The sequence below is a fragment of the Micromys minutus genome (assembly GCF_963924665.1).
Source record: "Micromys minutus genome assembly, chromosome: 13".
NCBI lineage: Eukaryota > Metazoa > Chordata > Mammalia > Rodentia > Muridae > Micromys > Micromys minutus.
Genome location: NC_137982.1, coordinates 45409146 through 45423003, shown reverse-complemented (window position 1 = coordinate 45423003; position 13858 = coordinate 45409146). Strand labels below are relative to the sequence as shown.

At 43.3% G+C, this 13858-nt stretch overlaps 1 protein-coding gene across 3 annotated transcripts in view; it reads left to right on the top strand.

Annotated features, from left to right (window-relative positions):
• Positions 1-10899: 10899 nt before the first annotated feature.
• GPR155 (G protein-coupled receptor 155) overlaps positions 10900-13858 on the top strand; it is a 43009-nt gene continuing 40050 nt past the window's right edge. For all 3 annotated transcript variants that reach the window (XM_080927327.1, XM_080927325.1, XM_080927326.1), the window contains exon 1: positions 10900-11004. The gene's annotated coding sequence lies outside the window, so the exon portion shown is untranslated. The remainder of the gene's footprint in view (positions 11005-13858) is intronic.

The window sequence follows — 13858 nt, the reverse complement described above, 5'->3', positions numbered from 1 at the left end:
TTCGAGCCATCTCTCTAACCCTAAGATGTTTAGCTCTAATTGTCAACTTAAATTGTCAACTTGATAGAATCTAGAATCACCTGAGAAGAGAATCTTAATGAGGAACTGCCTAGATTTGGAAGTATCTGAGAAAGATTATCTTGATTTTGTTAATTGACATGAGGAAGCCCAGTCCACCATGGGCATCACCACTCCCTAGATTTGGGCCCTGAAATATTGAAGGATGAAAACGAGCCGAGTGATAGTCATCTGTGCGTTGATTCTCTCTGCTCTTGGTCGTTGGATGTGTCTAGCTGTTTCAAGTTCCCCCCTCAGTTGTGGACTATAACCTGGGATTGTAAATAAATCCTCATCTTTCTCTCTTAGCATTGTATTTACCAGGGTATTTTTGTCACAGCAACAGAAACATGGCTAAAACACAACCCGAGGGCTGAGTTGCCTCCATGGTTGAAGTGATTACCACACAAGCATGGCGGCTGGAGTTTACATCCCAAGTCACCACATGAGGGCTGGGTGGTTGACATGCCCTGTCTGTAACTCCAGCCTCTATAGACAGAGACAGGGGATCCCTAGAGCATGCTGATCAGCAAAACTCAACATAGTAATTATCCCTGGGTTGGACTGAGGGACCTTACTTAAATGAATTCGGCAAAAGAGTAGTTGAGGATGACTCCTAACGTCAATTCAGTTTGCAAATGTTCACAGACACATGTGTTCACAAATATGCATATATTATATATACACACAGAGATGGAAAGAAAAACCAAACGACCACAACCCTAACATCTATCCATCTTGGACTTTCAGTTCTGTTAGACACTTTTCTTCCAGATGTCCATCTGAATTGAGTTTTCTATTACTTCAAAATTGGACATTCCATTGTCCCTGCAAAATACTATAAAATGAGCAGACAAGGGAGTTGGTGAAGTCTGAAGCGATTAAAGTGGCAGGAAGAAAAGGAAGAGAGTTAGACACCCTAGGTCATCAGAAAGGGAGAATCTATATGGAAGGCTACTCTGTACCAGTCTGACCAGTATTTCCACACTGAAAATGAAACAAAGGAACAGCGCATGAGGAAGTCTCATCCACCCACAAGAAAATCCATGTAAGATGTCAAAACAGAATGTTAAAGACAAAACAGACATTTACTTGAAGGCTTATGCAATACTAGTCCAATTGATGATCTCACCCTTGGAAGGAAAGAAGTGAACTAGTTCACCACGAAATTCTATAACCGACCTATAAAACACCGTGTAAAACTGAAATTAATACTAAAGATGGAAAAAATAAAGACCTGTAAGAACTGAATGCCTAGGAAGAACTTGTGGCTTGTGGCTTGGCACAGAGGAGGTACTAGATGAAGAACAAAGAGAGAGAGGAAAAGTACCCAGATGCTGGATCACAAAGTTCTTCCCAGAGGCCAAGGTAGGACTGATTGGGCCAGTCCACTGACATGAAACCTGTGGGAGTCCCAGGGGGCAAGTGGACAGGTGACAGATGGAAGCTGCTGGGAAGAAAGGTCAGCCTCATTGAGAGTCTTCAAATTTCACTGGTTAGAAGAAGACTATTGGAGCTGGAGAGATAGTTCAGTGGCTAAAGCACTGACTTCTCTTCCAGAGGTCCTGAGTTCAATTCCCAGCAACCACATGGTGGCTCACAGCCATCTGTAACGGGATGTGATGCCCTCTTCTGGTGTGTCTGAAGACAGTGACAGTGTACTCATGTAAAAAATAAATAAGTTAACTTAAAAAAAAAGAAGAGGAGGAGGAGGACTATTGGAAAGAGGAGTACAGATGGAAAGAGAGAGATTCGAAGAAGGAGAGGCAACTGTGGAAAGGAAGATGAAGTCTGGGATGGTGAGGGAAAAGCCAGAGTGTCTCTAAGACAAGTGAGGATGATTCAAATGCAGAGGAAGGTAATTTCTCAGGAACCCAGGGTTCAGTAGGTGCAGGACGGGGGGAGGACCTGATTCTCTGCACGTCTGTCACGGCTTACACCCAATTAGACAATGCGTTACTTTAAAAGTCATCTCAGTTATGCAACAGGGCCTTAGTGTTGTTTTCAAGGTAAGAAGAAGGAGGTCGTATTAAGTTTAGAGTACCTCAAATGTTATAACGAAAAGCAGGAGAGGAAAAGATTACAACAAGAATTTTCAAAGGTTTTGAAGAACAAATATGCCTGGCAGAAAGTCTGACATAACTTCCTACTTTAAGATTCTGAACACACAGCAATGAGAAATGAGACATTAAAAAGAGGCAGCTGGAGAGGTCTTGTTCTGACTGGTTTCAACAAATAAGAAAGGAGCTGGGAGGTCCCGTTCTAATGAATAATTCTTTAAGAAAATCTAAAACCCAACAACTTTACTAGATCCATCAGAGAAGCAGAGTCTTGGGATAAAGTGTTGCCCCTGAAATTGAAGAGACAGACAGATGGGTGGGCACAGAAAACAACTTACAAGTGAATTTGGACAACAGGTATGCTCAGCCTGTGAACATACGTGTGAACATACATGACAAAGGGAGTCAAGGAAGCACTCAAAGCCAGTGTGTCATTAGACCCAGGGCCTTGAGAAGGAGAGCACACCTGGGATTATCCAGTGAACACGGCCTAATCATCGAAAGCAGAGTGAGTCCATGAGCTGCCATCAGGGGACATGATTCCATGAAAGAAAGGCCAGAGCTTTGCAACATTGCTGGCTTTGAAAATTGAGGAAGAGGGTCAAAGGAATGTGGGTGGCTTCTAGAACCTGGGCTGTGCTGCTCCCCCAAAACTTTCTGAAGAGACTGGCCCCATGGAGGCTTTGACTCTGACCCAGATGTGGGGCAGCTGACTTCCAGTGTTGTAAAACAGTAAGTTCATATGGTTTCAAGTCACTACGGTCTTTGTAGTTCACTATATGAACAGTAGAAATTAAGCAAACACAACATGCTTGAATATTTTTCTAGACACTCCAGTGCCTACCGAAGAAAGAGCACAGCAGTTCTGAAGAGGGAGTAGGGGCTGCCAGAAGCCAGGTTCTCTCAGGAGACACTTCATCTAGGAACCCTCAGCGGCTCCTCCGCCAGAGTCAGCAAGGCTTCCGGGTAGGCAGAAGGCCCATTCACCTGGGTCCAGGTACATGCTGGCTCCTGGCAAAAGATGCAGAAATCTACTGCAGGAGTCCTTACACTGAGTTCGCCACACCTAAGTAAGGCAGTGCTTACGCCAGGGACAGAATTGCAAACCGTGACTGCAGTAACTCACAAGGCTAGCAGGAAAAGTGTAACTTGGGCTGGTTGGGTTGAGCTTCACCTGAAAAGGAGGAACACTGAGTACTCTTCATGTGGCTGTAAGGAAGGAGAAGACAGCTTCAGACCCACAATCGCTCCTCCCTTCCTCCCACCTCCCTCCCTCCTTCTTTTCCTCCCTTCCTTCCTGTTGGTCCTTTCCTCCCCCTCCCTCCCTCTCTTTTTTTCTGTCTCTTTCTTTCTTTCCTTCCTCCTCCATTCCTTCCTCTCTGTCCTTTCCTCCTTCCTCCTTCACTCCCTTCCTCCCTCTATCCATCCCTTCTTCTCCCCCTCCTTTCCTTCCTTCCTGTCCTTCCTTTCTTCCTTCCTCCCTTTCTAGAAGATAAGGTCTTGTAGTTGCTGTGTAGCCAATGATGACCTTTGAACTTCTGATCTTTCCTGTGCCTCTATTCCCTAAATTTTGATGATGTAGGTATACACCACTTCAGCCAATTTATGTAGACCCGAGGATGGAACCCAGAGTCCCATGCATATAAGGCAAACACTCTACCAAAGGAGCTACATCCCCTGCCTCAGCCTCTCAATTCCTGATGCTATTTCGGGCACTTCTGTGGTGGTCAGGACACTGTGACAGGTGGGATCTATATGGCTTGAGATGCCATAGATCACAAACCTTGCTTTTATGAAGAATGCTGTAAAGGGATTCACATCATGGCACAGAGGAGAGTCGTGGGTTTGGAATCCAAGATCTCAGGGCTGTGGACTTCTGGGTTATTCCAGGGTAGATTGATTCCAAATGGCAGAAACATGTATCAGTCTGTGATTTTATACTGAGGACTTTCGAGAAAAGGGTACAGGTTAGTGAGGCAGGAAAGGACCACCCATGATCTGTCAGCAGCCAAGGGAACTGTTTCCATCCCAACCCCTTATTCTGAGATGGATGGAGTGGCACTTCTTATCGTGGGCAGATGGGAAGGCTGACGCTGGGAAGAAGGGTCATCATTTGGGCCCACATTACTATTAGTCACCTGGAAAGAGAAAAACAAGCCTGACCTGGCTTGGCTCTGAACACAGATAACTTCGTTTCCAAGGTGGCTCTTTTGCTAGGATGACTATTGACTGTTGGGACAACTGGGAAGAATTGTAAGCCTGGCTGCACTGGTTTAAGTGATAGTCTCTAGAAGGCAGAGAGGGCACTGAGGAGCTGACATTGAGGGCCTCTGGTTCTGAAAGTGCATAAATGAGCCAAGTCGGTAACAGGTGGGCACAAAGGGGAATCTGAAGCAATCCTGAGGGCAGGTAGAAGAGGGCAGGGATGAATGATCACAAGGGATTTAACTAACTCCAGACCTGAGCCAAGAACTGGAGAGAGCCGGTGGATATGAGAGGTCAGAATAGAGCACAGCTGTGGGAACCTTCCAGGATTTCATCAAAAGCTTTCTTTCTGTGAGGCACTTGGTTTTTCATTAGACCTAACATGGAACTGTGGAGTGACTTATACAAGGGCATTTTCAAGGCCCTGGAAGACATTAGATAGGGTGAGAATTGTACTAGACATTTGACAAATATATAATCGCCTACCCATGGCAGGAGTGATTATTAGCCTTGGGGCCACACACACTATCAGCCTTGTATCTTCAGTGCAGGAGAAAATAAGTTGACTTTAAGATAACTTGTATTTCCAGTAGCTGATAACTCTGTTATCTTCCTTGAACACCTTTGGTAGATTTTAAAATCTCTTTGTACCTTCCTTCTATTTTATTTGATTTTCTGTTGGGGACTTATGATGTTGATTGTATGAGGAGTTCCCGAGGTGTTCTCTGATTGTGACAGAGCTTTCTAAGCTTTGAGTCTAGAATGGGACTCCAGTGACAGGTGGGAATTTAAGTAATGGTACCAAGTGGGACAATTTTAAGAGGCACAACTTTCAAGGGTGGAAAAAGTGAGTGAAAGTTGTCATACACTGGGCACAGAAAGGATTTCTTACATAAAGCACCGAACACACAAATCGCAAAGGAGATTAGGCAAGAGCCATATATTAGAAAATAGCATCTCTGGGGGGAAAGATTAAGAGGAATTATAACTGGTTCTCAAAAGCTAAATTTTTAAGTGGTGATGAAAAGACCGGGCTAGAGACTTGCTACATAGCACACGGCTCAGCCTACGGATCAGAAAATTACTTCGTCCACTTGTACCTGTGACATGGGTTTTCTGAGTGGGTTAGGAAAGGCACTGAAGTGAAGACTGACCCGAGTGGGGACAGCAGTTGTTTTGCTTTGCTTTTCCACACAAAGGTCAAACCAACAGGCACCAGCAGCCACCACGGCTACAGAGCTCTGAAGGAAGATGTCAGATTCCATGTGCCTTTGTCTTATCATGAGAATGTTTCTCCCCAAGAGGGTCCTGATACTCTAGAAAAATACTTCTGTCTTCTTCTTATACAAATATTCATGCCTGTTCTGGGGCACATCTGTGATTCTAGAATTTGCATGAGAATCGGCTGCAAAAGCCGAACTATAAAATACATACATGTTCATGTGTATTCAGATACACACACATCATGTCCTGGACAGGATGGCAATAACATTTATTTAGATACTCTGCCTGGGGCCCTGGCATCTGCGTTTTTGGGGAATTGTGTTCTTCACGTCTGAAGGCCTGAATGAGAACTAGCAGGACAGAGTTTGGGATTTTGGGCTGTGGTTAAATAAGAGCACTGTTAATCCTAATGACCGCTCACCACTACCACATTCTTCTTTCTTTTCATTCATTTGATTTTTCTAGGACTTCATTAAACCAACACAATAGAATCATTCAGGGAATGGATAACCTGTTTGCACCAACTGCTACCCACATACAACAATAAAGAGATGAGAAAACTGAGATTTGGGGAGCAGAGGAAGCCCTGAGCGAGTGAATGTGGATTGTAGATATGAGCACAGTCATGATGAGGACCAAGGCTTTGGACCCACAGGAAACTGGCAAAGCCTTTCCCCATATGGGTCAAGCTCGAAAGGGGCAAGGCCTTCTTCTTCTAGACCAAGTGTGAATGTTTATAAGTGCCCTTGTTTACATACTGCCCCAAGGTCACCTGATGTGGCCACAACAAATTAAGTTAAGCCAGTCAGAGGATCGACAGTAAAACTTAAGCTGTGACAAGTTTATTGAGAGAAATTAGACTATTCCTTTATCAGACACAGAATGTGGTGGTGCTTCCCAAGATCAATACAGTTGGAGCTACCAGGATACAATGATATTCTCAGGATGTACAAGATTAATGTCTAAGGGAAATTGTCCATCAAGCTTCTATGTTTCCTTGACTATTAAGAAAACATACAGAAAAACACAAAACAGCACGAATGATTCACTGCCTGATGGAGTTTCTCAAAAAACTGAAAGGGCTATATTGCCCCAGGAGCCACAGACTCTACCCCGAAAAACCTGTGATCGCAAGACACCAAGGCCAGGCCAACTCCATGGTTCCCTGCATGTGTGATTTGAAGATAAATAGCATCCCAATTTCTCCCCATAATATGAGTGACAAACTCCTAAAGCTACATTGATGGGGTGCTCTTTTCAGTTAATCATTCACCTCTATTCTCTAGCTAGCCTCTTCTTCAGACTATACAGTTGGGTAAGATTACATGCAGCTGGGAGTGGGGGAGGTCCAGGACCAGGGGGATGGCTGTGACCTCACTGAGGGTCAATGACCCTTCCTCCCACTCCTTCTGCCAGAGAATGTTAAGAGCTCAACATGGTGAAGACATGGGCAATCATCTTTATTCTGGTTTTGAGACACTGTCATATGCAGAGAACAGAGTTCCACAACAGATTTTGTCATCATATTTATTCTGTGTCACAGCCAATGATGAGTTTTCGTTTATTGCCCGGCGACTCTCAGTTCCAAAAACACATCTGGTTACTCTTCTACCAAACTGAGAGTTAAGTTTAGATACCCTCCTGTCTGCTACTTTCATTTCCAGTGAAGGAGGCAGTCTATGAAAGAGCAGGTATTTCTGTTTTTAAATGACTCCCTAAATCATCGCATTCACGTTTTAGGGTGTACCCCAAGAGTCAGAATGCCAACGAGTATTTACCAAGTGTTTATTGTATGGCAAGCAATGGCACACAATGCCATAAAAGGGTGGTGAGAGCAATGTGGACATCCATCCAAGAGAAGGGAAGGCTCTGCCTCCTGTAACAGAGGAGACTGGACCCCTTCAAATATATGCTTGACACTTTTGTTTAGGTGCATACTTCAGGGGGAAAAGTAGATGGAGCTGAGGTTATGAAATCTCTCTTTCCCCAATTACTTTCTCCGTCTTTGTGCTGTTTACCTCAGTGTTCTACCTAGAAGCTGCCAAATAAAAGTTTGTTTTTTTTTTTTAAATCTTGTTAGTCCAAAGTAAAGATAAAAATCCTAAGTTTTCTTCACTTCCTCTTTCTAGTATACAAAACTGGTTAGATACCACCCGAATTTAAAAATGCTTTGTGCAGATTCCATCTTTTAACACTGCCTGTTAGTCTGTGAGCTCCCTTTGCTGACTTGAAGAGGAGGCAATCGTATCTCTTTTGTGTGTGTGGTGTGTTCTTTCAAAATAAAGTGGTCAAAAGAAAACCACAAGGATGGAGAAATTAAGTCTTGAAACAGACTGGCTGTGACCCCAAATTCACCATGACTCTATTTTATGGTTTCTACATCCTGTCTTAATCTAATTCACTGATTTTACTTGTAGTTTTGCAACCCAATTCTATTTTCCTGGTTTTTCCACTTGGCTTTTTAAATGCTGGTGCAGACAATGCCCCCTCCCTTCTTTATGCAGATCTGAGCTTACTTGAGGTCAATAATAAAATCAATATCCCGGTGAGATGGTCAGGCCCCACCTCCTCTCATTGTGTATTTAGTACCATTTGAAAAGGAAAGGAGAAAAACATGATGTCTTAGGTGCTCATGAAAGCACACATACCTGTAAGCATAGGCAACGGTAATTTTCATGGCCTTAAAAGCAACCTGAAATTAAGTTAAGTTAGAGTACTTATGACAAAGAAGTAAACCATGTAGATGCATATTAAAATTAGGCTACAAAACTAAGCCAAGTGGAAAGCTGGGAAAAAGAAGAAATCAGTTTCTGAAGTGAAATAACTACATGACAGTTCTTTATAGCAAAGAACTCACATTGAATAGAACACTTCAACCTCCTGGTTAGCTGGTAGGCAAGGGAAGCAATTATAATTTATTCAGCCATTCAAAAGCTATTTATAGAATGCCTATCATATGTCAAAGAAAGCACTCATCTAAGCTCTAAGGATAAAAAGATTACAAGTGCAGGCCTTTGCCTTTTCTAAGTTTATATACCACAGTGTGTCAGTGTTCCTAAATTGTTCTAGTTTGTGGTGGGTTTTCATGCTTACCTGTTTTAGCAAACAGTAGTTGAATAAAAGAGTTATTATTAAGTCTTGTTCATCATTTTTTTATAACCAAAGAAAGTACCTTATGACTTACTGTAGACTTTGGGTTTTTTTCTTTCTTTCTTTCTTTCTTTTTTTTTTTTTTTTTGAATTTTATTTTCAAAGTCTAATTATAATTCAGATTGAATGAGCAAGCAGAAAAGCAAGAGAGCTAACTATAAGCAGACAGTGATGTATCAGGTGTAAAGCAATGGTTTGCTAACATAACTGTGTACATTCATATGTACGTGTGCTGATGCCTTTCTTAAGTATTGTCAGCTCACAGAGTGTGTTCATTCTTCTGTTCAGGAGTGGGATCTGAAGCCTAAACTCCCAGGGCCTTCGATGGAAGGAAGGATAACTCCGAGAAATTGTTATAGATAATGCCTAAAGGTTCCCAATTTTAGGTCTAGCAAATTCACTCTTTGTAACCCCTCCCTTCTTTGTAAGTGCATTCAAATAGTTTTTCATTTCCAGATGGCAGAATTTTAGAGATGAAAAATATATTAAAAACTCTCTATCCAGCATCTTTCTCTTTATTTTAGTGGATGAGGAAATTCTTAACATTCCCTACTTCCTCTTCTTTATCTCTCTCAGCTGTCCCGCTCTATAGTACTTTTGTAATACCCCTCAAACTTACTCCCTTTTTACTGCCATTAGCCCAGAGTATGTTATTTCCTTACCTTGGCTAGTTCCAAAGTCACCATACTGTTTTTCTTGCCTTTCATCTCTCCACTTATCCTGGGAAAACTTCCAGATCATATAGCACAAAATCCACTGACATGTTCCAGTGTGGGGAAATTGTACCAAGCTTACTCTGTGATCAAAGGATAAGCTAAGATAACACAAGGAACTCCTACAGGTTGGCCTTAACTTTTAGGCCTATCTTTCAATAATAGTCAAAGTTCACTAAATATTTAGTTTAACTAATCTTCAAAGTTTCTAAGTAGAAATCCATTTGGCCTTGAGATAACAGAGATATATTGATATAATTTTTAAAGTAGTTAGGCTAATAGTTAAAAGTGAGAAAGACAAAGAATGAACCAAAAGGGAGTAGGCTATATTTTAAAAAATAGTTTCAATTTTGCTCACCTTCCCTTAGGCTTCATATCCTTAAGCCAAATCTTGGTTTACTATGCTTTTTTTCTTAGCAAATCATATAGTAATTTAATTTAAAAGTACAAATAGTATTGTACTTTGTGCTAAAACTGCACAGATTAATAAGGTATAGTGGTTGCCAGACAAGACATTTAAATTTGCAAAGCAAGCTTTGTTTTTTGAAGAAATGCTTAAAATAATCACTGAGATCAGTCTTTAAATTGGAAATAATTTTATTTCATAAAGTCTCTTCAATTTCACACATTGAGTTCAAAAGGGCCCAGAAGATTTCCAAAAATCCTTGGAGATTCCTGTCTGTAAGCTAAGAGAATACAGCTAAAGTTCCTCCATAATAGAAATAAAAGCAGTCACTGCTGGCACACAACTAAAACTTATATTTTAATCTCTTTTGAATTAGGAAGGTCAATGCTAGTTTGGGAAAGGTAGAAGGCAGGGTATGAGCTCACGTCCTTGCTTTTATAACTCTTTACTATGCAATGATGAGGCTAACCAAGAGGAGAATTGACAGGATTACTGGAGGATGAGGTTAACAGAAAGGATGATAGGCCTCCCTGAGTCTGAGCAGAGGCGGAGAAAACTAACATTGCCAATCGCCACCGCGGCAGCCATCTTGTGGGAGGAGAAAAGCCGGAAGTACTGCTATTGGGGCCGGGCGACCCTGCGGCTCCGGCGGGGGCGGGGCCTGAGGGCAGGGACGGGGCTGTGTGGGAGGGACTGGGGCACCGGGGGCGGAGCGGTGTTGCCTGTCACTGTGGACGGGGCCCAAAGGCGAGGTGGAGATCCGCGTTCCGACCTTCTGGTTAGGGCCTCTAGGGCGGAGCACGGTGCCTCACAGCTTGTGGGGTGGAGTTTCGAAATGGGGACCTCCGTGCTGGAGGCGGGGCCTCGGGCGGGGCGGAGCCATGTCCGGAGCTTGGGGGCGGGGCCTCACGGCGGAGTGGAGACCGGCTTCTCTGACCTCCAGGCCAGGGGCGGGGCCTGAGGGCGGGGCGGAGGCGGGGCGGAGGCACCGGGCCGCAGAAGCCTAAGGTAGCTGACAGGACCGCAGCGGCTCGCTCCTCCCATTCTCGGAACGTGGCTGGGCATCTGCTGCTGGCTCAAGCCGCTAGAAGAGGGCTCGGGGCGGGAGATGACGACGGTGTGCTCGCTGCCTGGCCCTCTGAGAGCATCGGCTTTCTCCTCCTCGCAGCCGGAGCTGCAGACCTAGCAGGTGAGATGAGCCCTAGTTGCGTTTGCTCCGGTCCCTGCCCCTGGGGTCCCGACCAGTGGGCAGCTCCAGGCTCCGGTGCCCTGGCGCCTCGGCTCGCTGCTGTGCGCCTGAAACCTGCGGGAACACCAAGAGATGGTCTGCTCAAAAGGTCTGCGACTTGTCCCCTCTGGTGCCAGAGCTGCGGTCCTCAGGTTGCAGGGCACTCGGTTGCACGTGCGCCCACACTGGCATCTCGGACTTTTTTTTTTTTTTTTAATCCCAAAGTGGCCTTAGGATCTGCCCCTCCTGAGCGCCAAGTACTTAGTGCTTTGCGCTAAATTTCCTCCCTTACTTTACGGAGCACCTGATGTTGTGACTCCCATGCCTGGGCTTTCCACTTCCACGGGAGTCAGTTGCCCTCGGGATTGTCTATTTGGTTAGGGACTATGCACTCCTTATCTTGGCGGGCCAAAGTCTGTCCCTGCAGATAGACCAGGGTAAAGGCGGTGAATGGATTGCCTGTTGATGTTTAAGAGTGCTTTTATAGTGCCGCAAGGCATTAGGATTTTCTCCTGTAGAAAGGGTCGTAGTGTTGGAGAACAGAACAGCCTCAGTTTAAAGCCCCTTTTTTTCAAGTTAACACTGCACCACATTTTAACTAAATAGCAATTAGCCTACAATTTCAGTGTTTTGGTGATGTTATCTAAGTCAGATATAATGTGACCAGACGGTTTGTATACTTCGTTTTCTAGTGTCTGCCCCAGCGTTTTGCAGTGATAGGTCAGTTTGTTGGTTCTGTAACAAGCCTTGTTTTTGTAGATTAAAGGACTGGATGACATTTTTTTTTTTAAACTTTGTTGTGGTTCTTGTTACTCTTAAAATGTGCTTAGAAAGCGTTTTTTTTTTTCTTTTTTCTTTTTTCATGTTTAAAATGATATGAAATAAAACTTTAGAGTTATTCTTAGTTCCCCCCCCCCCCTTCCTTATTTTGACACAGCTGCTAACTTAAGTCCTGGCTGGTTTTTCTTTGTAGCTGGGCTTGAACACATGGTCCCTACCTCTGCGTCCCTAGCGCTGAAATTCCAGGTGTGGGACATTATGTCAGACTAGAAGTCATTTTAATTTTCGTTTGCCTCAGGAACCATTTATAACACTGGAAAAATTAAAAGGGGGGAAGGGGCAGATTGCTTTTAAAAGTTTCATTTAGTTTTCAGTTAATTGAAAGTTGAGCCCGGGAAGGGTTCTTTATTCCCTGTCAATAGCCACTTAAGATCCAAACTCAGTTCAACTCTTGGCCTCTGGGTATGAAACAGAGGCTGGTAACTTTATAACACATGCTAAACTGGCAACTTTGTGAAATATCAAGTATGTCTGCTGCTGAGGATCTTTAAATGTCAGGTGTGTTTGTATAGCTACTTAGGACAATGAATGCCATTTACCTTGTTCCGTTTGAAGCACCAGGTCTGCAGTCTCTGCCCCTCTTCTTCTCATCCGCTTTGGTTTATTCTTTGTTAGTGTCTCAATGCAGCCCCAGTTGCCTTTGAACTTGTCTTCCTGCTTCTGTCTCCAGTTGCCTTTGAACTTGTCTTCCTGCTTCTGTCTCCAAGGACTGGGTTTCCAGCCTAGGGCACCACACTCAGCACTAGGACTCCTGCCTGCTGTTTCTTGAAGGCCTTCTCTGTGATGAATTGTACATAGAGCATCCTTTTCACACAGTGTTTCTCAAAGGAGTTTTCCCACTCACTGTACAGTTAAGGAAACTGACTCAGGGAGGCAAAGTAATTGACCCAAAGAGTTGATAAATGTTAAGGCTCAAAGTCTTTCACTTAACTATTGTTAACTAATACTGCCGTTTAAGCATGCACACACATACTCCTATATATTACACATCTACATTGTTGCTCTAATGTGTAAGATATCCAGACTAAGAAAAATAGGGATTTGTGAGTTATTCAAGCAAAGAAATATAGGGAACTTTGGAAAAGCATCAAAGGCTGTACCAGCTTCTCACTCCCTTTTCAACGACATTTTAAGGACACATTTCCTAAGAGCGCCAATGTTTTAATATTTAAATCCAATTGTTAACCAGCTCCTTCAAGGAAGACTTGTGTGTCCCAACTGAAACGTGGCTATATGCACCAACCACAACCTAGCTGTGTGTATCAGTATAATTTGGTGCTTATTGGAAAAGTTCAAGTATGTGAACACTGTAGGATTTGTTTCTCTTGACCACTCCTGCTTAATCTTGGGGGAAAAAAGGAAATACTTGTCTTAATCCCAATTAAATATAAGGTTTTTTAAAAAAAGGGTTTGGCTTCTAGAGTGCAACACAGGAAATATTCTCTTACACAACCCATGTATTAGTTGATCTTTGGTCTGTCACCCAAGTCTTTTGAATGTGGTGTGGGTGTTTGAGAACTTAACCCAAGCATTGTAAATTACACCAGATTTTTTCCCTCCCACCTTATATAAGGCTACTTTAGATGGTAAGCCTAGAACAAGAACTTAGAAACTGTTAATTACCATCATATTAATTTCAAATTAGCAATCAAAGCCAGTTCACCTCAGGATTATCTAAAGTTTGTGCTCACTGTGTCTCTGGCAGCAGGAGGAGGGGAGTGTGACAGTTGCCACGTGAGCACGCAGAACCTGCTCTTTAAAATCTCACGAACAGCTTTAGAATGTTAGAATACAGCTTGTATTTGGGGGGGGGGGGGTGTTGCTGCTGTGAACAACATTTGTCATTTAGAAAAGAAATCCACTCATGAACTATGTAATACCTAAGAGGGAATGGACAGGGGGAGAAGAGGCTGGTTTAAGAACAGGTTGTTATTTAATGAAAAATGTTAATGAATCAAGTTTTTCCCCCCTAGTG